Source organism: Triticum dicoccoides, chromosome 1A (genome assembly GCF_002162155.2).
Source record: "Triticum dicoccoides isolate Atlit2015 ecotype Zavitan chromosome 1A, WEW_v2.0, whole genome shotgun sequence".
Taxonomy (NCBI): Eukaryota; Viridiplantae; Streptophyta; class Magnoliopsida; order Poales; family Poaceae; genus Triticum; species Triticum dicoccoides.
Window position 1 is genome coordinate 464391675 of NC_041380.1, and position 24484 is coordinate 464416158.

Sequence of the window (24484 nt, forward strand, 5' to 3'; positions counted from 1 at the left end):
CTTGGACGCAAAGCCAAAACCAGAATGCGAGAGATTGCTCGAACGAGACTAAACACCCCCTCCCCGAATGCACGCAAGCTTCGAACTCAAATCCAACTTAAATCCAAACCGAAGAAACTTGCTGACAAGGAAGAAGCGAAAAGGCAGAAGAAAAGCAAAACAGCCGCGTCCGGCACCTAGTCTAGTCTTCGATGTCTTCTCACCAGCGCGGAGCTAAGTGCTGCCACTTGGCGTGGGCGGGAGCCCCAGGGCCTGAGGCCGGCGCTCCTGAGACTCCAGGGCATGTACAGCCCCACTCATTATTACGTGAGAGTGTCACGGGGCGGCGAGCTTCACAGGCACTGGGCCTTCTTCACAGGTACTGGCCTTGCTTCATATCGCCAGGCGAGGGCCCCGCCTTGCGCCTCACTCTGCCGCCATTGACAGCGACCGAAAACCAAGGACAACGCCAATGGGGTAGAGCAGCCGCCAGCGGTTCCCCCGACGACCACGGGTCCTCTGCCGGGGGCGGGCCATGGGGCACCTCCCCGGCAGAGGGCCTACCTCCTGAGAACATCTTGACCCGACCACCGCGAGGGTGAGCCCAGATCTTGGCCCCTTTCCTGCAGCCCCCTGCACCCTCCTCCTGAGGGATAAGAGGCTGCAGCATTGGGGCAGCCATTCGCTGCGGCGACCTATACCTCCTACGACCCATGGTTAGCGTAAGCTTGCTCCTGAGGGATGAGTGGTACCCAATAGTTGCTGCTGTCGGCGCGATTGTCCATGCTCTCTTGGGGTTCCTGAAAGAGCTCAGCTTCCCGCGCCTCCTCGTCCCAGCTGGGCCCGAGGAACGAGCCGTGACCTTCTTCCAGCTCACGCCCTTGATCCACCATGCGGGGTACATAGGCCTCTGGGGCGACCACCTCGTGGACATCGCTGTAGCGCCCCGCATGCCATGCAGTCTGGCTTGGGGCATCGCCTTGTATGTGATGACGCGGTGGTCCGCTGAGGCCAAAGGCCGCAGCGCGCATCCCTTCGCTGGCCTGGGGAAGGGTCGGCGCGGTCTGCCGCCCGGTGCTGGCGGAGGTGTTGGCACTGGACCGGCCCTGGGGCCCGCCTGAAATCGCGTGGGCGCGCATAATGCCGTCGTGCGACCTGTCCTGGATCTGGGGCGGCAGCTGGAAGCAAAAAGGGGGTGCTCCTGAGGCGGCGGCATCCAGGAGCTCGGCCACTCGCTCCAACAACATGTTGCGGCTGCCTTCCAGCAAGCGGCACCATAGTAGCTCTCGGGCAACCGTGAGTGCGGCCCTAGAGTTCGCCTGCTCCCATCGGGTGTATGGCGCCGTGGCAGCGGCGTGGTTCGAGGCTCTTGCTGCGGCCCGCACCTGCCGTGGCGTGAGGGCAGGCGGCATCTGGCCGCGTCGCCCGCGCCACGCAGCGCCCTGCGGAGCACGAGCTGCCTGAGGCGCAAGGTTGAGGTCGCCCTAAGACGGCGACACGGTGCGGGAGGGCCACGCCGCCCAGCGGTCGGCGTTGGCAGCCAGGTTGCTTGACATCTGGGTGGCGAAGCGGCGGAACGCGACGCAGAGGAAGGAGGACTCCGGCGCACCCCTACCTGGCGCGCCAAATGTCAGATTTCGGGTTCCAGCAGACCCTTGAGGTTCGAACACTGGGGTGCGCGCGGAGATCTCTCCCCTACCGATCTGCGTCCGATCCTCTCGTGCGAACTAAGATGAAAATGATGAACAACACAAGAGACACGAGGTTTATACTGGTTCGGGACACCGTTGTGGTGTAATACCCTACTCAAGTGTGTGGTGTGGTGGATTGCCTCTGGGGCTGATGATGGACAGTACAAGGGAAGAACAGCCTCGCGAGAGGTGTTCTCGAGCTGGTGCGATGAACTGCTAGGGTGAGTTCAGTCGCCTCTCCCTCTCTCTCTCTCTGCTAGGGTTCTACCAGATTTCCAGATGTCTCTTCTCGATGTCTCTATGTTTTCTCTCCCCTCTCTACTTTATGGTGGCTACCTCTATTTATAGAGGCCCTGGGCCTCTCCCCGAATAATTGAGCGGGAAGGGCGCCAACAATTGGCCATTTTGAAGGGGAACATCTAGTACAAGTTATCCTGACCAAAGGTGGTCTTCGGCTGCCAAAAGCACTGGTGATGACGCCGTCTTGGGCTCCATGGTGACCTCCGTCCAGCCATCCGGCTGGTCTTGGTCTCGTTGCACCGGAATGGCAATCTTTGCCTGATACCTTGGCCTGTGCTTTCCCCCTTTGCACCAAAGGGGAAACAAGGACGCTGCACAGGCCGGCACCCGCCTGGCACCCGCCTAGCGCCCGCCTGGTCTCGATCGTCATGGCTTGCGTCACGGGTTCCTTGCGAGGTACCCCTGCCTTGATCTCTCCGCCTCCTCGCGAGCCTGCCTGACGAGGCTGCTTCTGAGGAAGCTTCCTGTCATCCACCCCGCGAGGCTTGGCCCCTCGCGAGGGTCTTGAGCTTGGGCTGATGAAGATGGGCTGCACTGGCCCCCCTGCCCGAGGCACGCCGCAGGCCACAGGCAGGCAAGTCTGGGGACCCCCGTTCCCAAAACGCCGACAGATAACACCCCGTCCATGCAAGGAAGAATTCCTATTAAAGAGATTGGATCCTAGATCTATTCGGCTCCACGCAGAGGAAATTCCCCAGAAACTGCTTAGGAGAAACCATTCCAGCATGGCTAGCGCCCCCAGGTCCTCCATCCGTTCTGGCCCAGAGGAAGGTGAGTGGGAGAGGTGTTCAGTGCCCCACAGCCAATTGACAAAGCTGTAGACGCAGGGATTTCTTCCCCCCGCAGATCTAGTTTCTGTTCGAGCGGGGCTAGATTCCTTCAATGGTGAGATTCAGGCAGAGGACTTTCCCAATCCATCCGGGGGAGAGCGAGTATGTTAGTCCCCTACCTTCTAAGGGGCGTTGGTTTTCCCATTCATCCATACTATGGCCTCCAGCTGCAGAACTTCACCCCTGCCTCCATTCTGCACATCGCGGGTTACGTCACTTCATGCGAATTATTCCTGGGTATCGAGGCTCATTTCGAGCTGTGGAGGAAGTTGTTCTGTCTTGTCCCGTGTAATCATGAGGGGTCAATATTTGAAGTGGGCGGAGCCGAAGTATGGCCTATCGCCGATACCGGATATCTGTCCAGCACACCAAGGAAGGCACCAGAAGAATGGCCTTCCGAATGGTTCTATATTGAGGACGTCGCGCTTCCCGACCCAGTTCGAAAGGGTCTTATTGAATTTGCGAGCGTTCCACTGAAGAAACACCACAGTTGGCGTTCCTGGAGTCTTGAAGAGGATGACTGCGTAGAAGTTTGCCAGCTCATGAGCAAGATAAAGATGCTCGCACAGTCTGGGCTCACAATAATCGAGGTAATGGCAACCTCCATTGTGCGAGGGGTTCAGCCGTTACAATACAGAGGGCTGCCCACGTGGCACTACAATGGAGAAGATGATGCTTCTCGCTATGGCCGGAAGGGTCCAGATACCCCCGCTACTCTGGCCAAAATATTGGCCGAGCTGTTTAAAGGGGAGGAAGAGGATTTTCTTCACATTAAGCGTAGAGATGGATATTCAATGTATGATCCTCCCAGTTGGGTAAGCTTCGACCCCTCTATTCCTTTCATTCCACTTCCTGATTACTTTTGATAAATTTCAAGTCCGTTTGTTATGACAGCACTGACAGAAGGTCATTGAAGGACTTCATAGTCCTGCCCCACAGCCGGAGATTCACAACTGGGAGCTAGATCCTGGGTTTGAAGAGGATCCGGATATATTCGTGGTGCTTGCGGAGGGAGTGTTTTACCAGACAAGCTATGACGGCACAAAAGTGGCCATCACCGCCGACTACCCTGGCCTTCTTCCTTCTTCACATGTAAACAATTAAGAAACACCTTCTCTAAAAGAGTGCTCTTATTCTGCCTCACCCACCGCACTGTGTCGTGCTTCACAGGGGAGAAGTTCAGCGATTTCGAGGACACCGACACCCGCGCCGGGCGAGCCTTCGAAGAGGAAGGCGGGTGAAGACACAACCAGGCCTTCATCAAGGAGGTACGGATAAACATGCTTTTCAGCAGCCGCATCCGCCTGTGACTCGTGTGTTTGTTTTGTTACACGTAGAAGGTTCCCCGAACTGTGTCCGAGGACCCAGTCGGTTGTCTTCCCAACAACCGGGATTTAGATCCAATCGGGGAGACTGGGGCCGGTGCAGGAACAACGCCGGACTGCCCTTCGGCCGAGGGTTAGGAAAATATGTTCGTCACCAACTCGGAGGTAGAGAGTGCCATGAACCATCGGTGCTGCAGGGCTGTCTTGCGAGACTCCAAGTTCTCAGAGGAGGCTTTTTAATGCCTTTAGCTCGGGCGGTGATACATCCGAGCTGCTCGAGATGGGCTTAGAAGAGTCACTAAGCAATATCTAATAGATGTGCAGGTAAGTTTTCTTTGTCAAAAAAGGATAACCATATGCCCGTAGCCCCCGAGACTGAAAGTAGTTGGCACAACTGATTTAAGGATTGTTGCACGACCAGGTCCTTACAGAAAAGAATTGCTTGCTAGCCCAGGAGCTGGAGCAGTGCTGGGCGCAGCTAAATGCTGCTACTGCCGAACTGGAAAACGTATAATTGTGTATCAGCTGTGCTAATTCTGCTGCTGATCACACAATAGGGTCGTCGGATAAACTTGAAGAGAAGTTGAAGATCGCCCAAGAGGGGGAAAAAGAGGAGAAAAGGCAACACGCCACGGGTGAGCGTGTGCTGACCTGTGTCAGAGACGAGAAAAACAAGCTACAGGATTCCAACACTATGTTGGGCGAAGAATTGAAAGATGTTCGAGCCCAGCTAGCTGATTCCGTGAAGGAGAACAAGAAGCTGCGGGGCGGCATATTCAGTATGTGTCCGAACTATTTTTAAAGTAGTTCAGAGATAAATAGGACTGATATAGTCATGTATGCAGGTATATTGACAGGCCGTCCCGAAGGGGAGGTGTCCGGATGATCGAGTGATCTGCTGCAAAGACTATCGCAAGTTAACGAGCACGCCCGGCTGGCCATGCGGAGTGTTGCCAAGGCCTTATGGCCATCCGCCTTCCCTCCAGGAAGTATGGAGGAGCTTCTAGAGCTATTCAAGGGCGGTGCGGCTAAGGGAGTCCTGGATTAGGGGGTCTCCGGACAGCCGGACAATATCCTTTGGCCAGACTGTTGAACTATGAAGATACAAGATTGAAGACTTCGTCCCGTGTCTGGATGGGACTCTACTTGGCGTGGAAGGCAAGCTAGGCAATACGGATATGGATATCTCCTCCTTTGTAACCGACCTTGTGTAACCCTAGCCTCCTTCGGTGTCTATATAAACCGGAGGGTTTTAGTCCGTAGGACATCATAAAATCATACCATAGGCTAGCTTCTAGGGTTTAGCCTCTCTGATCTCGTGGTAGATCTACTCTTGTAATACTCATATCATCAAGAACAATCAAGCAGGACGTAGGGTTTTACCTCTATCAAGAGGGCCCAAACCTGGATAAAACATCGTGTTCCCTGCCTCTTGTTACCATCCGCCTTAGACGCACAGTTCGGGACCCCCTACCCAAGATCCGCCGGTTTTGACACCGACATTGGTGCTTTCATTGAGAGTTCCACTGTGTCATCACCATAAGGCTCGATGGCTCCTTCGATCATCGCTAGCGATGCGGTCCAGGGTGAGGCTTTCCTCCCCGGACATATCTTCATATTCGGCGGCTTTTCACTGCGGGCCAATTCGCTTGGCCATCTGGAGCAGATTGAGAGCTACGCCCCTGGCCATCAGGTCAGATTTGGAAACTTGAACTACACGGCCGATATCCGCGGAGACTTGATCTTCGATGGATTCGAGCCCATGCCGGACACGCCGCTCAGTCACGACGAGCAAGACGTAACTCTACCGTCGGACAGTGTTCGGGAGATCGCATCCGCAGCTGCTCCGGCCTTTAATCTGTTGCAAGTCGCGCCATCCAAGAGCGGAGGGATAGACCCCGCCATGGAGGCCGCACTCTCAGCGGCGATAGAGCCGGATACTGACTTCACCCCTTACGAGAGCCGTGTTGGCGAACCACTAGATTCATCCTCGGCCACGGACTTCGAGCCGCTCGTATCCGTGCCCGTCGAGTCCGACTGGGTGCCGATCATGGAGTTCACCTCCGCGGATATCTTTCAGCACTCACCTTTTGGAGATGTGCTAAATTCATTAAGGTCTCTCTCCCTGTCAGGAGAACCTTGGCCGAACTATGTCCAGCCAGAATGGGATGCGGACGACGAAGAAATTCGCTGCCCACCCACCACCCACTTAGTAGCCACTGTTGATGACTTAACCGACATGCTCGACTTCAGCTCCGAAGACTTCGATGGTATGGACGACGAATCGGGAGACGAACAGGATCCACCGCCCTCGGGGCACTGGACCGCTACCTCATCATATGATATATATATGGCAAACACCCCCAAAGAAGCCAATGGCGAGGAGAAAGCGGAGGATGACCCCTCCAAGAAGCAACCCAAGCGCCGATGTCAGCGGCGCCGCTCTAAGTCCCGCCATAGTAAGAGCAGCGATACCGGAACAGGAGATAATAACACTCTGGATAGTACCAAAGACAACAACAATCCCCTCCAGCACGATGTAGAGCCGGAGGACGAACAAGCTAGCCCTCCAGAGCGGGAAGCAGATGGAGAACCGGAGGAGGACAATTATATGCCTCTCTCCGAAGACGAGGCGAGCCTCGGCGATGACGAGTTTATCATGCCTGAGGACCCTGTCGAGCAAGAGCGCTTCAAGCGCCGGCTTATGGCCACGGCAAATAGCCTGAAGAAAAAGGAGCAACAGCTTCAAGCTGATCAAGACTTGCTAGCAGACAGGTGGACCGAAGTCCTTGTGGCCGAAGAGCACGAACTCGAGCGCCCGTCCAAGAGTTACCCAAAACGTAGGTTGCTACCTCACCTCGAGGAGGAAGCATTGAAACCTCATTCACTAGTGTACAATGCGGCTGACCGGCCACTACGCGGCCGAGTCAGTAAGGCGTTTCAGCCGAAAGTCCAGCCCGCACCCCGTCGCCACTCAGTAAAAAATACTACGGCCCGGGGTAACACAGAGGACCTGCGAGACATATTGGACAGTAAGGCAAAAATCACAAGGTCAATATACGGTACACGAACACGTGCACCCACACGGGACGATGATCGTCACGTCGGATACACCAAGAGTAAATCCGGCCGAGTCGAATACAGCGGACAAGACTCATACGAACTACGTCGGCATATTGCCCAGCACAAAGACGCCGCACACCCCCTATGCTTCACTGATGAAGTTATGAATCATGAATTCCCGGAGGGTTTCAAACCCGTAAACATCGAATCATATGACGACACAACAGATCCCGCTATATGGATTGAGGATTTCCTCCTTCATATCCACATGGCCCGCGGTGATGATCTACATGCCATCAAGTACCTCCCACTAAAACTCAAAGGACCAGCTCGGCATTGGCTGAATAGCTTGCCAGCAGATTCCGTCGGCAGTTGGGAGGATTTGGAAGATGCATTTCTTGACAACTTCCAGGGCACTTATGTGCGGCCACCGGATGCTGATGACTTGAGCCACATAACCCAGCAGCCAGGGGAATCGGCCAGACAATTCTGGACATGGTTCGTGACTAAGAAAAATCAAATTGTAGACTGTCCGGATGTAGAAGCCCTAGCGGCATTCAAGCATAACATCTGCGACGAGTGGATCGCCCGCCACCTCGGCCAGGAGAAGCCGAAATCTATGGCAGCCCTCACAACACTCATGACCTGCTTTTGCGCGGGCGAGGACAACTAGCTGGCTCACAACAATAACACATCAAGGAATCCGGATACCTCGGATACCAAAGACGTTAACGGTAGGCAGTGTTGTAATAGACCAAAACGCCGCAATAACGGTGATAACACCGAAGATACGGCAGTCAACGCCGGATTTAAAGGCTCTAGATCCGGTCAGCAGAAAAAGCCATTCAAAAGAAATACTACGGCTCCGTCCAGTCTGGATCGCATACTGGATCGCTCATGTCAAATCCACGACACCCCTGAAAAGCCCGCCAATCACACCAACAGAGAATGCTGGGTGTTCAAGCAGGTCGGAAGTTAAATGCCGAAAACAAGGACAAGGGGCTGCATAGCGATGATGAGGAGGAGCCCCGGTCGCCGAACCTAGGGGGACAGAAGGGGTTTCCCCCACAAGTAAAGACAATAAACATGATATACGCAACCCACATTCCCAAGAGGGAGCGGAAGCGTGCACTAAGGGACGTCTACGCGATGGAGTCCGTCGCCCCGAAGTTCAACCCATGGTCTGCTTGTCCGATCACCTTCGATCGCAGGGACCACCCCACTAGCATCCGTCATGGCGGATCTGCCGCACTGGTCCTAGACCCCATCATTGACGGATTTCATCTCACTCGAGTCCTAATGGACGGCGGCAGCATCCTGGACCTGCTTTATCAGGATATAGTGCGAAAAATGGGTATCGATCCCTCAAGGATCAAACCCAGCAAAACCACCTTCAAAGGTGTCATCCTAGGTGTAGAGGCCCATTGCACAGGCTCAATCACACTGGAAGTGATCTTCGGATCACCGGATAACTTCTGAAGCAAAGAGTTAATCTTCGACATCGTCCCATTTCGCAGTGGCTATCATGCACTGCTCGGACGCACAACATTTGCAAAATTCAATGCAGTGCCGCATTACACATACCTAAAGCTCAAGATGCCAGGTCCTCGCGGGGTCATAACAGTAAATGGAAACACAGAATGCTCGCTCCGTACAGAAGAGCACACTGCAACCCTTACAACAGAGGCACAAAGCAGCCTGTTACAGCCCCCAGACACCTTCAAGCGAGTCCGGAATAATCTAGAACAGGATCGCCTCGCGTGATCTGCGCTCACCTAGCAATTCGGCCCCCGTCCCAGTCCCCTGCAGCAATGAAATTCGTGCCATGCGTACATAACTACGCATTGAAAATACCATGGACATAGGCGGGGGCACAATCAGGACACGCCCCGCATTGTAGCTTAACCACACAAGCGGCTGTATACCTTTGACATCCCTTTTCTCTTTCAGGGCCTAACTCTTTTGAAGGCCTTTCCGGTAGTACAACTATCGGGCACATTCCGGAAGCAACAACCGAGGCTGCAAGAAGCTAAGATGAACACGGGAACAGCCAGGTGGTCTCTAGTAATACTTGATATACCCACTTTTCACTCTTTATGCATAGCTTGCCTTGGATGGGACATTTCGAATTGTCCTACTTTTATCTTATTGCACTACTTGTACCCGTACGCTTCAACGTATTATTCAAATAACAATGCATATTATTAATCTGTCATTGCATTATTTAAGTTTTTCTATTTCTCTTATATGTCCATTTACGACATTCCGCACCTGCACGCTCGGGTACGGTCAGTACGCCAGGGGCTCTCGTTTACCCCGTAATACGATGCAAGAAGTCCGAACACTTTTGACAGTGCGGCACCCCGAACTTATAGCATTATATGCATCAGCTCCGAATCATGTCTTGGGTCAAATGTTGGGTTGCCCGGCTCTCATGATTTGGTACCTTACGTTCGGCTATATCGGCTAAGGTAGCGGTGGGAGAACTACTGCGATTGTGTCCCGGTTCTTCCGGACGAGCACCTTAGTAGAGAAAGCCGAAAACTGACTATCATGATAAGGCGAGAGACTGGTCACTGTTCAAGAGGTCTCAAGTCCTTAAAGACTTTTTCCGCTTCGGGCGAGGAGTCGGCCTTGTCCGGCTTAGGCGTGTATAGCGCCCCAAATTCGGCCTTCCAAATAACAGGGGTTTTGCCAAAAATTTAAAATCGTAGACTTCTATGGCTAAGTGAGAGTGTTAAAGCATTATAGTCCGATTGCCTGGTTCGTTGCGCTGAACACCTCCCTTGAAGGACCCAAAATTGGGGTAAAGATTGTTCAAATTTACCCGGAACACCTTAGCACTAGTTACATGGGGGCAGAAGCCGACGACTGGCCAACTCTCAGATTTTATAAACGGCCGCACAGAAGGTAATATTTTAAATTAAGAAAGCGTCGCATGGCGCAAAAGAACTCGTTTCATATTACAGGATCACATGGGCATGTTCGTTCAAAAATTACATCCTTGGCACACTCATCTGCCACTAAGCGGGAACCCTTCAGGATGCTCCCATAGTAATTCTCAGGGCGGCGATGTTCCTTGCCCTCTGGCGGCCCCTCCTTCACAAGCTTCACGGCGTCCAGCTTCCCCCAGTGCACCTTCGCCCCGACAAAAGCTCTGCCTGCACCTTCGATGCAGACGGATCGCTTGATGACTTCAAGCCGTGGGCAGGCTTCCACCAGCCGCCTCACCAGACCAAAGTAGCTGCCGGATAGGGGCTCGCCAGGCCACATCCGGACTATAAGGCCCCTCATGGCCTGTTCGGCCGCCTTGTGAAGTGCGACCAACTGCTTCAGCTGGTCGCTCAAGGACACGGGGTGTTCGATCCCAGTATACTAAGACCAGAACAACTTCTCCGCTGAGATCCCCTCCTCAGCCCGGTAAAGCTCTTCGGCATCCAGCACGCTGCGGGGAAGATCTACAAACGCTCCTGTAGAGCTCGGAACTCGGGTAAGAAAAAGGAAAGTCTCCTTCACATGCTTGCTTTGCATATTGAATGCCTTACCTGCTGCTATCTTCTTTGCCGCATCAATCTCCTGGAGGGCCTTGTGGGCTTCGGCCTTGGCGCTCCGGACGCTTTCAAGCGCCTGCGTGAGCTCGAACTCCCGCATCTTGGAGTCAAGCTCCAAGGACTCGTGCTTTTTTGTGAGAGCCTCGAGCTCTTGCTGCACCTCGCCCACTCGGGCTTCTTGTTTCTCCCGCTCGACATGTTCTTTGTCCGCTTTGTCTTCGGCCGCGGACAACGCCTTCCTCAGGGTCTCCACCTCGGTTGTGGCCCCTGACAAATTCATGATGATCCTATTACTTTACACCGAACTTCTTTTTACCTATATAAACTAGGGTATATCTTACCTTTGCTCTCTTCGAGCTGCCCCTTGGTAAGGCCGAGCTCGTCCTCGGTCCGCTTGAGGGCCTGCTTCAGCGCAGAGACCTCCGCAGTACGTGCGGCAGCGGCCAACAGGGAAGTCTGCACATACACATAGACATACTCTAATTAGACTCCTGAGTGATCATTTGATAGTCTATTCGGCTTTTCTTCGCGAAAGCCGAACAGAGCATCAGGGGCTACTATCTATGCGGTAATATTTTTATATTTTGAATGCTTACCTCAAAGCTTGTTAGGAGGCTGGCACAAGCTTCGGTCAGTCCGTTCTTGGCGACTGAACCTTCTTAACCACCGCACTCATGATAGTGCGGTGTTCTTCATCGATGGAAGCGCTGTGAACCGCTTCCAGCAAGTTGTCCGGTGCCTCTGGTTGGACAGAGGACACCGGCACAGATGGTTGGCCCCCCTTAATGGGGGACTGCCTGCCGGAGTTCGGAACCATTGAAGGTTCGGTGCAGTGTCCGGCTGGGGCCCGAACACGAAGCCCGTAGGAGCCTCGCTCCCTTGGTACCTAGGGTCCGGGAGGTCGCCGTAAGGTGCCCCCAGGACCGCCTCCCCTTGGGTCGGAGCCTTTTGAGACACCACCTCAGCGTTGTTCGTAGGGCGGGGGGTGGAAGCCGTAGGAGGAGAACCGCGATTCATATCCGACGTGCTCAAAGAGCCGCTCGACGAGGGTACGTCGAGACGAGCTCGGGCCGGACTGCATGATCAGGTTCGGCATGAGCAAAGGCAGTACAATAAAACATACCATGAAGTACTATGGCGTCCGGACATTTATGATTTCACCAGGGGCTTGTCCCTGGGTAGCCACTCATCACCGCTTTCGGCGGCCGTCGTGGCACAGTCCGGAGGGAGGGTCTTTCCCTTCTTGGACCCTTCGGCCTCCCCGGATGGGTCGGCCTTCCTTTTCTTGTCTCCTCCGGCTGGGGGGGGGAATTTTTCTCCTCCTCGTCGTTTCCGTGGGAGAAGTGCGCGTCGGACTCATCAGATGATGAGTTTGACAGAACCATCTTGCGCCAGAGAACCTTTCGGGTCCATGTGGCCTTCTTCTTGGCCGTCTTTTCCGGCACCTCGTAAGGTGTCGGGGTCAGCATCTTCGTCATAAGAGCGTTTGCCGGGTCTTCGGGCAGGGGGGCTGGGCAATCAAGCTGCTCCGCTGTCTTTATCTAGTCCTGTTAATGATATAAAAAGCTTAGATCCAGCACATAACTAAGCCAGGGCACATAAATACCATGAGTGATATAAAAGACTACCGGATGGGTGCGGCGCTTTGCGCTGAGTCCGCGGTCCTCGATGAGGGAGGGAGGCATCTCGACGCCCTTGAACATCACCCTCCACACGTCCTCGTGCGTCATGTCATAGATCTCTCGCAACGTCTGGTGCTGGGCCGAGTCGAACTCCCACAAAATAAATGCTCGTTGGTGGCAGGGAAGGATCCGGCAGAGGAGCATGACCTGGACCACGTTGGCGAGCTTGATTTTCTTGCTCGTCATGTTCTGGAGGCAGGTCTGGAGTCCGGTCAGCTCTACCGGAGAACCCCAGGACAGACTGTTTTTTCCAGGAGGGGAGCCACGTGGGGATTCCGGATCGAAATTTGGGGGCCGCCACCAGTTGGAGTTGCGCGGCTCGGTGATGTAGAACTACCCCGATTGCCACCCCTTTATGGTATCCACGTAGGTACCCTCGAGCCAGATGACATTGGGCATCTTGCCCACCATGGCGCCTCCGCATTCTGCTTGCTGGCCTCCCACCACCTTCGGTTTGACATTGAAGGTTTTAAGCCATAGGCCGAAGTGGGGCCTAATGCGGAGGAAGGCCTCGCACACGACGATAAGCGCCGAGATGTTGAGGATAAAGTTGGGGGCCAGATCATGGAAATCCAGCCCGTAGTAGAACATGAGTCCGCGGACAAACAGGCGGAGAGGAAATCCCAGTTCATGGACGAAATGAGAAAGAAAAACTACCCTCTCATGGGGTTTGGGTGTAGGGACGATCTGCCCCGCATTCGGCAGCCGGTGCGCGATATTCGCAGGTAGGTATCCGGCCTCCCGCAACTTTTTGATGTTTTCCTCTGTGACGGAGGAAGCCATCCACTTGCCTCCTGCTCCAGACATGATTGGAGTGATTGGAGAAGAAGGACGCGAGCTTGGGCGCTAGAGCTTGACTGTGAGGGAATGGGAAAGTGAGAAGGAAGAAGGCGTGGGTGAAAAAAGTAGATCTTTATCCCTTTTATAAGGGCGGAGGAGGCGATGAGTCTCCCCACTTGCCTGGCAAAACCGCTTATTCCCCAGGCGCCATAATTGATGGCGCGGTTGGGTTACCCACGTCCGTATTGATGAGAATCCCGTGATAAGGGGAGCACGATCTCTGCTTTGACAAGACATATCGAGAAAACCGCCTCGCGATGTGTGCGGAGCTAGTTGAGAAAAGCGGTTCGAATAAGAACCGGGCCATGAAGTGATGTCATACTATCAAAACATGTCAGCAGATTGGATTTATGGAAGTATTATTCTCTCTATGGTGGTACGTGGAACTTATTTTACAGGGTCGGACACTATCCTTGCATTCAAACTCTTCCATGGTGTATTCGGAGGAGGAACCTTCCTTGCAATGCCGAAGACAACACTGCGCGCCGGACTCATCATCATTGAAGCCTGGTTCAGGGGCTACTGAGGGAGTCCTGGATTAGGGGGTCTCCGGACAGCCGGACTATATCCTTTGGCCGAACTGTTGGACTATGAAGATACAAGATTGAAGACTTCGTCCCGTGTCCGGATGGGACTCTACTTGGCGTGGAAGGCAAGCTAGGAAATACGGATATTGATATCTCCTCCTTTGTAACCGACTCTGTGTAACCCTAGCCTCCTCCGGTGTCTATATAAACCGAAGGGTTTTAGTCCGTAGGACAACATACAATCATACCGTAGGCTAGCTTCTAGGGTTTAGCCTCTCTGATCTCGTGGTAGATCTACTCTTGTATTACTCATATCATCAAGAACAATCAAGCAGGACGTAGGGTTTTACCTCTATCAGGGGGGCCCGAACCTGGATAAAACATCGTGTTCCCTACCTCCTGTTACCATCCTCCTTAGACGCACAGTTCAAGACCCCCTACCCGAGATCCGCCGGTTTTGATACCGACATCGGCGTATCCAACTATGGAAGATATCGGCCTACTGAGAGGGCGCGCGAGAGGCCTAGGCTATGGTGAAAACGCAAAATACCAAGCTGGATCCAAATCACATAGCCCGGGTTGGACCGGCAGGGTCAAATGGGGAAGAAATTCCCATTAGTTTAGTATATGACCAAGTAGAGGTGGCCGCCAAATATTCCCAACAGGATTGTAAGTTAGACTGCCTATTGGAAGGTGTGGAGGAGGAAGTGTTCGAGTCCAAATGACTGTGTACTTTCCTCATTATGTGGAACTCTAGCTGAATTGTATATCATTTGTCATGGCAGACCTTTTCGCTTCAACCTCCGGACCCGAAGGTGCGGAGTGTTTCCGAATACCATCGCGGCCGAATAGGCCGGGGTATGCATGGAAAACTAGGCGTAGGGGTCATAGTTGCTTGAACAGACAAGTTGTATCCGGCTAGCTATGTTATATTACATTAATATAGTAAGAAACATCTCCCAGAGAGAATAGTTCCGTTAAGGGTTCCTTTCCCTGGATGTGCATGCATTTAATGTACATGTCCAAATTGTGATGTGGGCACCACAATTTGTATAACTTCTGGGGGTGTACAATGGAGTGAGTTTAAAAAACATCTTTAATTCACCGACCAAATATTCCCTTAGGAACGCTAGCTTTCGGCTTCACCCAGTCTGAGGTACACATCCGAATGACCCGGCAATAACAATCGCAGAGGTGCTCCCTTTATGCCCTAGCCGAATTAACAGGAACGTAGGGCATAAGCACAGGGGCCAGGCAACCCAGCTTGGCCAAAACTTAAGTCTTATCGATGCAGATAGTGGCAAAAAACTCATATGTGAGGAGCTTAATGCTCAAGGAATGACAAGAACTTATGTTCAATAAGCCCCCAGGTAAAAGTGACGTACATATTTAGAGATGTATGTGTCAACGGTGTGCGGTCTAGCCGTACGAAGGCGTTAAGGCGAAAAAGAAGAAAGTAATCGGAAAAGAGAGAAAAATAGTGGAAACTACAGGGGAGGAGGAGACGAACAAGGGGTTTGGTGCTATGCATAGAATCTTCGGAGTCAGGCCACGTTCCAGGGGTTCGGCTCGAGGCAATTGTCTGATGCATCGCGAAGACGGTATGCACCTCTGGTGAGAACTTCGTCAATTATGAAGGGACCCTCCCATTTGGGCTTGAGTTTGTCCTTTTTCTTCTCCGGCAGGTGCAAAACAAGTTCGCCGATGTTGTAAGTCTTGGCCCGTACTTCTCCGCTTTGATATCTTCGAGCCTGCTATTGGTAAAATGCTGAACAGGCTTTTGCAACATCGCGTTCCTCCTCTAGGGCGTCTAGGTTGTCCTGCCGATCAAGCTCGGCTTCTCTCTCTTCATACATACGCACACAAGGTGAGTCGTGAATAATATCACAGGGCAATACGGCCTCTGCGCCATACACCATGAAGAAAGGTGTGTATCTGGTAGTACGGTTGGGCATGGTCCGCAACCCCCAAAGTACGGAGTCGAGCTCCTCAACCCAGTGCTTGTCTGATTCTTTCAAAGACCGCACTAGTCTGGGCTTAATGCCGCTCATAATAAGATCATTGGCCCGTTCGACTTGACCGTTGGTTTGTGGGTGGTAGACGGAGGCGTAATCGAGTTTAATACCTAGATTAGTACACCCGGTTTTTACCTCGTCGGCTGTGAAACTAGAGTCGTTATCGGTGATGGTGCTGTGTGGGACACCATAACGGTGCACAACACCGGATATGAAGTCTATCACCGGGCCGGACTCAGCCATTTCGACCGGTTTAGCCTCTATCCACTTAGTGAATTTGTCCACCATAACCAACAGATATTTTTTCTTATGGCTTCCCCTTTTAAGGGGTCCAACCATATCCAGTCCCTAGACCGCGAAAGGCCAAGTGATGGGGATAGTCTGTAAGGCAGTTGGGGGCATGTGGCTTTGGTTAGCGAACAGTTGGCATCCGGCGCAGCGTTGGACGAGGTCTTGTGCGTCTGCTCGGGCTGTCGGCCAATAAAACCCAGTACGGAAGGCCTTGCTAACAAGATCCCAACCTGCGGCGTGGTGTCCATCGAGACCGGCGTGAATTTCCGCTAGAAGCTGCCGCCCCTCTTCTTCAGAGATACATCTTTGAAGTACTCCGGTGGTACTTTTCTTGTAGAGCTCTCCGTCGTGAACCTTGTAGGCCTTCGAGCACCGGACAATGCAGCGAGCCTCATTCTGGTCTTTGGGGAGCTCCTTCCTATTAATGTAGGCCAAGAAAGGTTCGGTCCATGGAGCAATTACTGCCATAATGAGATGGGCTGACGGTGTTACTTTGGTGGTTGAGCCTCTGATACTATCGGTGTGTTCGGGATTTGGAGTTGTATTCGGATTTGGACTATTGTTGCCGCCCGACCCTTGGCACACCATAGATGGCTTGAAAAGCCTTTCCAGGAAGATGTTGGGTGGGACGGGGTCGCTCTTAGCGCCGATGCGAGCAAGGACGCCCGCTGCTTGGTTACTCTCTTGGGCGACGTGATGGAATTCAAGCCCTTCGAACCGAGCTGACATTTTTACTACGGCATTACGATAAGCTGCCATCTTTGGATCTTTGGCGTCAAAGTTGCCGTTTATTTGAGATATGGCGAGGTTCGAGCCCCCGCGCACCTCCAGGCGTTGTATGCCCATGGATACAGCCATCCGAAGACCATGCAGTAGGGCCTTGTATTCGGCTACGTTGTTAGAGTCTATGTATAATATCTGGAGTACATACTGGACGACGTCTCTAGTGGGGGATGTTAAAACGACTCCCGCTCCCAGGCCTGCCAACATTTTGGAGCCGTCAAAATACATAACCCAATTGGAATATGCGTCGTACTCCTTAGGGAGTTCAGCCTCTCTCCATTCGGCGATGAAGTCGGCCAATACTTGGGATTTGATGGCTCGTCGTGGCTTGTATGTTATGTCGAATGGAAGTAGCTCTATGGCCCATTTGGCGATCCGTCCCATGGCATCGCGGTTGTTTATTATGTCATTGAGTGGGACCTCAGAAGCCACCATGATTGAACACTCCTGGAAGTAGTGTCGTAGCTTGCGGGATGCCATGAAGACCGCGTATGCTATCTTTTGGTAGTGGGGGTATCGGGATTTGCACGGTGTGAGGACAGTTGATATGTAGTATACTGGTTTTTGGAGCGGAAATTTGTGTCCGTCCTGTTCTTGTTGGACGACGAGCACGTCGCTCACCACCTGATGTGTTGCCAATATGTATAACAACATGGGCTCACCAGTGTCTGGTGCGGCCAGGATTGGGTTGCTTGCTAGGAGGGCCTTTATTTCCTCCAGTCCGGCAGTCGCTGCGTCTGTCCATTCAAAGTTACCAGTGCGCCGTAAGAGGCGATAGAGTGGTAGTGCCTTTTCTCCTAATCTGGAGAGAAAGCGGCTTAGCACTGCTACGCATCCAGCTAGCTTTTGGACCTGTTTGAGGTTTGTAGGTGTAGCCAACTGTGACAGGGCTCGGATTTTAGCTAGATTTGCTTCGATTCCTCTATTGGAAATGATGAAGCCCAGCAATTTTCCAGCGGGGACGCTAAAGACACACTTTTCCGGGTTGAGCTTAATGTCATACGCCCGGAGGTTGTCGAATGTAAGACGTAAGTCGTCTATTAGTGTTTCGACGTGCCTAGTTTTGATGACAACGTCATCGACATAAGCTTCTACTATTTTGTCGATTTGTTTCTCCAGGCATGTTTGAATCATGCGTTGGTATGTGGCACCGGCGTTCTTGAGCCCAAAGGGCATGGTGTTGAAGCAGAATGGCCCATATGGGGTGATAAATACTGTTGCGGCTTGATCGGACTCCTTCATTTTGATTTGATGGTATCCGGAATATGCATCGAGGAAACACAGTGAGTCGTGTCCTGTGGTGGCATCGATGATTTGATCAATGCGGGGGAGGGGGAAGGGATCCTTGGGGCAAGCCTTGTTACGGTCTTTGAAATCGCCACACAGGCGCCACGATTTGTCCTCTTTGGTACCATCACCAGGTTTGCCAGCTAGTCCGGATGTTTGATTTCACTAATGAATCCGGCCTCGATGAGTTTGGCCAGCTCCTCCCCCATGGCTTGCCGCTTTGGTTCAAAAAAGCGCCCCAGTGTTTGCTTGGCCGGTTTAAATCCCTTTAATATATTGAGGCTATGTTCGGCCAGCTCGGGTGGGATCCCTGGCATATCTGAAGGGTGCCAGGCGAATATGTCCCAGTTTTCGCGCAGGAATTCTCGTAGTGCGGTGTCAACTGTTGGGTTCAGTTGAGCTCCGATAGATGCTGTCTTCTTGGGGTCCGTTCGGTGGACCTAGAATTTGACTATTTCTTCTGCTGGTTTGAAGGATGTGGATTTAGGGCGTTTGTCGAGGATCACGTCGTCCCTATCCATCGTCGAGCATAGTGCGGTTAATTCTTCGGCCGCGAGGGCTTCGGATAGCGCTTCCAGGGCCAGGGATGCGGCTTTGTTTTCAGCGCGGAGTGCTATGTTCGGATCATCGACGAGAGTGATTATACCGTTTGGTCCTGGCATTTTGAGCTTCATATACCTATAATGGGGTATGTCTTGAAAGCGTGTAAAAGCATCCCGCCCCAACAGGGCGTGATATCCGCTGCTGAAAGGGGCCACTTGGAAAGTTATTTCTTCGGACCGATAGTTCTCCGCGTGCCGAAAACTACGTCGAGTGTGATTTTGCCCGCGCACCGCGCCTCCCGACTGGGAATAATTCCTCGAAAGGTTGTGTTCCTTTTCTTGATGCGGCTCCTGTCTATTTCCATTTTATGGAGTGTATCATGATAAATGAGGTTTAGTCCGCTGCGGCCGTCCATGAGGACCTTGGTAAGTCAAAACCCGGCCACGATGGGACTGAGGACTAACGCGGCTGGCGCTTGTACTGTTCTGTACTTTGGTTCGTCAACGGCGTTGAATGTTATAGCCGTGTCGTTCCAGGGGTTTATTGCAGCGATTTGGCAGACTTCGGTGAGCTCGCGAAGCGCCCTTTTGCGCTTGTTGTTTGAAGCGAATGTATCAAAGACCGTCGATACTCTTGAGTTATCATCCTCTAGGGGATGCCGTTCTGGGTCATCCTTGATAAGGATGTCCTCGCCGCTCTTGGCTACCTGTCGTAGTATCCAACATGCTCTAAGGCTGTGGGTTGCCATGGTATCTGGTGTTGTATGTATTTTTCATGGGCCATCAAGCCATCCCACCAGAACGGTGCCGTGCCGCATAGCGGTTTTGTGTTTCTTGATTGTTGGACTGGGCGTGCCATGAGGGTGCGCCCTTTTCGCCTGTAGGGGGAGTTGAGTTGGGACTGACGATTCCCAGTGAGCTACCTGAGTTTTCGAGGTGCTCTCCATCATGCTGTACTTTGTATGATGGTTGCTATGTCAGCGAATTTCAATATACGGCGGCGATTGATGGCGTAGGGATTCCTTCGTCCGCGCAATTGTTGCAGAACGCTGATATTGCGTCCTCGTCACGACAATCTTTTACCTTGTCCTTGACAAGGAGGAATCTGGCCTAGAAGTGGTGGACCATTTCCTGAGACTGTTGTTTTATGCTCATGAGAGCCTCTATGTCCGGGTGGGCGGGTGGAATTATATCCGAACCCCGACCTGACCGATTATCTGGAGTTTGACGACCTTCCGGGCTTAACAGTTCGGGTTCCGAAATATCTTCTGATTGTTTAGGACCGCCGTCCGATGCTATGTTCGGAGGGCTTGTCACATCCTTTTGCAGGTGAGTATCCGGATCTTCCTGATCGGCGATCCAAATATAATCCGTCTTCGGTATAGAAGAAGACTCGCCGTCCTGCTCCACGACTACCACAATCTGGTGGGTGATCGGTAGGGTCTCGATTTCTCCTTGGTCGGTTTTAGGCCCGATCCGATCGTAGTCTGTGGCTATTCCCAAAGCGGCGATGCGATCTAGGAGTTTGTTCAAAGACGAAAACTCTGTTGGATCCATCTTCTTGGTGTGCTCGGAGTTGATGCAAAGGGGGTTTTCGATTCCTCGAGAGGTCATCGCCGGCTCAACGGCCGAACGGGCAATCATAGTAAAGCCGCCCAGTCGGAGGGTTTGGCCCGGGGCCAAAGCTCCCCCGGAGGTGATGCTGTCTTCAAGGACAAGGCGAGCCATCGAGCCTTTCGTCGAAGACACAGTGGAACTCTCAATGAAAGCACCAATGTCAGTGTCAAAACCGGCAGATCTCGGGTAGGGGATCCCGAATTGTGCGTCTAGGATCGATGGTAATAGGAGACGGGAGACACGATGTTTACCCAGGTTCGGGCCCTCTCTATGGAGGTAATACCCTATGTCCTGCTTGATTAATCTTGATGAATATGAGTGTTACAAGAGTTGATCTACCACGAGATCGTAATGGCTAAACCCTAGAGGCCTAGCCTATATGACTATGGTAATGAATATATCCTCTCCAGACTAACCCCTCCGGTTTATATAGACACCGGGGGGATCTAGGGTTTACATAGAGTCGGTTACATAAGAAGGAATCTTCATAGTCGGTCCCCAAGCTTGCCTTCTACGCCAAGGAGAGTCCAATCCGGACATGGATATAGTCTTCGGCCTTCATGTCTTCACAGCCCATCAGTCCGGCCCATGGATAACAGGCTGGACGCCCGAGGACCCCTTAGTCCAGGACTCCCTCAGCTGCGCCTGGTGCAGCACAAGGCGGAGGCACAAGTCGATCTCAGGGGAGAGATGCTGAGGGATGTCAGCATGTGGCAGCGTCGGTGAGGGAGTCCTGGATTAGGGGGTGTCCGGATAGCCGGACTATACCTTCGGCCGGACTCCTGGACTATGAAGATACAAGATTGAAGACTTCGTCCCATGTCCGAAAGGGACTTTCCTTGGCGTGGAAGGCAAGCTTGGTGATACGGATATGTAGATTTCCTACCATCGTAACCGACTCTGTGTAACCCTAGCCCTCTCCGATGTCTATATAAACCGAAGGGTTTTAGTCCGTAGGATGAACAACAATCATACCATAGGCAAGCTTCTAGGGTTTAGCCTCTCTGATCTCATGGTAGATCTACTCTTGTACTACCCATATCATCAATATTAATCAAGCAGGACGTAGGGTTTTACCTCCATCAAGAGGGCCCGAACCTGGGTAAAACATCGTGTCCCCTGCCTCCTGTTACCATCCGCCTAGACGCACAGTTCGGGACCCCCTACTCGAGATCCACCGGTTTTGACACCGACATTGGTGCTTTCATTGAGAGTTCCTCTGTGCCGTCGCCATCAGGAAGGATGCCTCATCCCGTCTTTAAAGACGGCACCGTTGCTAAGGGAGCTTTGGCTGTCAGCCAGACTCTCAGGCTAGGTGGTTTCCTTCTGACCGCCCGTTCAGCTGCTGCGCCGAGGATGACCTCTCAGGTCATCGAAAGCAATCTTCCCGTCATCTCAGAATTCTCCGAGCAGCTAGATCCAATGGAGCTCTCTTTCCTGAACGAGCTCTTGGATCACTTCGCCGCCCTGGGAGTCGCTACTGATTATGACCAGATTGGGCCTAAACCCAATCTTTGAGAGATTAACTCTCCCCAGGTCACCCATCACGTTGCCGTGGTAGAGGGACAGTGCGATGACCCTTCATCTATCTTAAGGACTAGTTATGTCCGGATTCCCGATCCCTCCAAGCCGGATACCCGCGGAGGGGAGGACATCACTCAAGACCTGAACTTAAAGTCGGGCGACATGCTAGATTCATTGGACAACATCCAAGAATCCAAACTTCCGAGTTCGGAAACTCCTTGGCCCCTAGGTCTCAGATTGGGTGAGGTTTCGGATTTGATTCCACCCACCCACCCGTACATAAGCGATCTATCTCAAATTAGGCAAGAGCCCGAAGAAACAGTACATCATTACTGGGCCAGATTCCTCCTGATTATGAACAGGACAAAGGACTGCCACGAGGAAGACGCAATTTTATTCTTCTGCAATAATTGCACGGAAAAGGGAATCCTCAACGCCATAAGGCGCCGTGATATTACACGCTTCGCTGACTTTCCGTCCATTGTACGAAAGTACTATGCGATGGAAAGCGCCGGGAAAACCGAAATAAAATTTTGGGACAATCCGGCCTTGAATACAAACCCAGTCCGAAATAAAAGGGTGCATCATTGCCAGACACCCGGGTTCAATACCAAAAAGCAAAAGCCCTCTAGAGGGCACGGATCCGTGCTGGAAGGATGGCTTAATGGACCCTGTAAAATTCAAAGTGCAGAGGGCGCCACACCAACTCATAGCCTTAAAGCATGTTGGATACTCCAGTAGGTGGCAAAAATTGGCGAAGATCTTCTAATTCCAGAAGCCACAGAAAGCCACCCCAGAGACACCAGTACGGTATCAACAGTCTTCGAGACTTTCGCATCAAATAATATGCGAAAAAGAACACTCCGCAGCCTTGCCGAAGTCTACCAAGTAGCGACAATAAACCCAGGGAGTGACACGGCTATTACTTTTAACGCCAGTGATGAACCTAAATTCCGAACAGCCCGAGCACCAGCCGCATTGATCCTCAGTCCAATAGTGGACGGCTTTCGTCTTACCAAGGTACTCATGGATGGCGGCAGCGGATTGAACCTCATTTATGAGGAAACCCTTCAAAAAATGGAAATAGACTGGAACCGCATTGAGCGAAGCAGCACAACCTTTAGAGGAATAATCCCCAGTCGGGAAGCGTGCTGTACAGGAAAAATCACACTAGATGTGGTGTTCGGCACGCGGATAATTACAGGTCCGAAGAGGTCACCTTCCAAGTGGCCCCGTTCAGTAGCGGATATCACGCTCTGCTAGGGCGGGAAGCGTTTACAATCTTCCAAGCAATACCCCATTACGGGTACATGAAGCTCAAGATGCCCGGGCCTAACGGAATCATCACTCTCACTAGTGATCCGGACATAGCACTCCGCGCCGAAAACAAGACAGCCGCACTGTCCCTCGAGGCGCTATCCGAAGCCCTAGTGGCTGAGGAACTGACTGCGCTGCACTCCATGGTGAATAGGGACGATGTGATACTCGACAAAAGATCCAAGTCCACCTCCTTTAAACTAGTGGACGAAATAGTCAAATTCTAGGTCCATCCAACGGACCCCAATAAAATAGCTTCCATCGAAGCACAGTTAAACCCTGATGTAGACGCCGCATTGCGAGAGTTCCTATGAGAGAACTGGGACATTTTCGCCTGGCACCCTTCAGACATGCCAGGAATCCCACACAGGCTGGCTGAACACAGCTTAAATATCCTAAAAGGATTCAAGCCAGTCAAACAGGCTCTTCGGCGTTTCTTCGAACCCAAGAGACAGGCCATGGGAGAGGAACTAGCCAAGCTACTGGAGGCCGGATTCATCAAAGATATAAAACACCCGGACTGGCTAGCAAACCTGGTGATGGTACCAAAGAAGGACAAATCCTGGCGCTTGTGCGTTGATTTTAAAGACCTTAACAAGGCTTGCCCAAAGGATCCCTTCCCTCTCCCCTGCATCGATCAAATTATCGACGCTACCGCAGGACACAATTCGTTGTGTTTCCTCGACGCATACTCCGGCTACCATCAAATAAAGATGACAGAGTCAGACCAAGCCGCAACGTCATTCATCACACCATACGGCCCATTCCGCTTCAACACAATGCCCTTCGGGCTCAAAAACGCCGGCGCAACATATCAGCGCATGATTCAGACATGTCTGGCAAACCAGATCGGCAAAACAGTGGAGGCATACATAGATGATGTGGTCGTTAAAACAAGACATGTCGAATCTCTAGTAGACGACTTGAGGCTAACATTCGGTAACCTCCGAACATACGACATCAAGCTCAACCTGGAAAAATGCGTTTTCGGTGTTCCAGCCGGAAAGCTCTTGGGCTTCATTGTACCCGGTAGAGGAATTGAAGCAAATCCAGCCAAGATCCGAGCTCTGTCACAATTGGATATCCCGAAGGACCTCAAACAAATACAAAAATTAACCGGATGCATGGCGGCTCTAAGCCGCTTTATCTCCCGCTTGGGAGAAAAGGCCCTACCCCTTTACCGCCTCCTTCGGTGCACCGAACACTTCGAGTGGACGGATGTAGCCACGGCCGGACTCGACGAAATAAAAGCCATCTTGGCAACAAACCCAGTCTTGGCCGCGCCAAACATTGGCGAACCAATGCTATTATACATTGCAG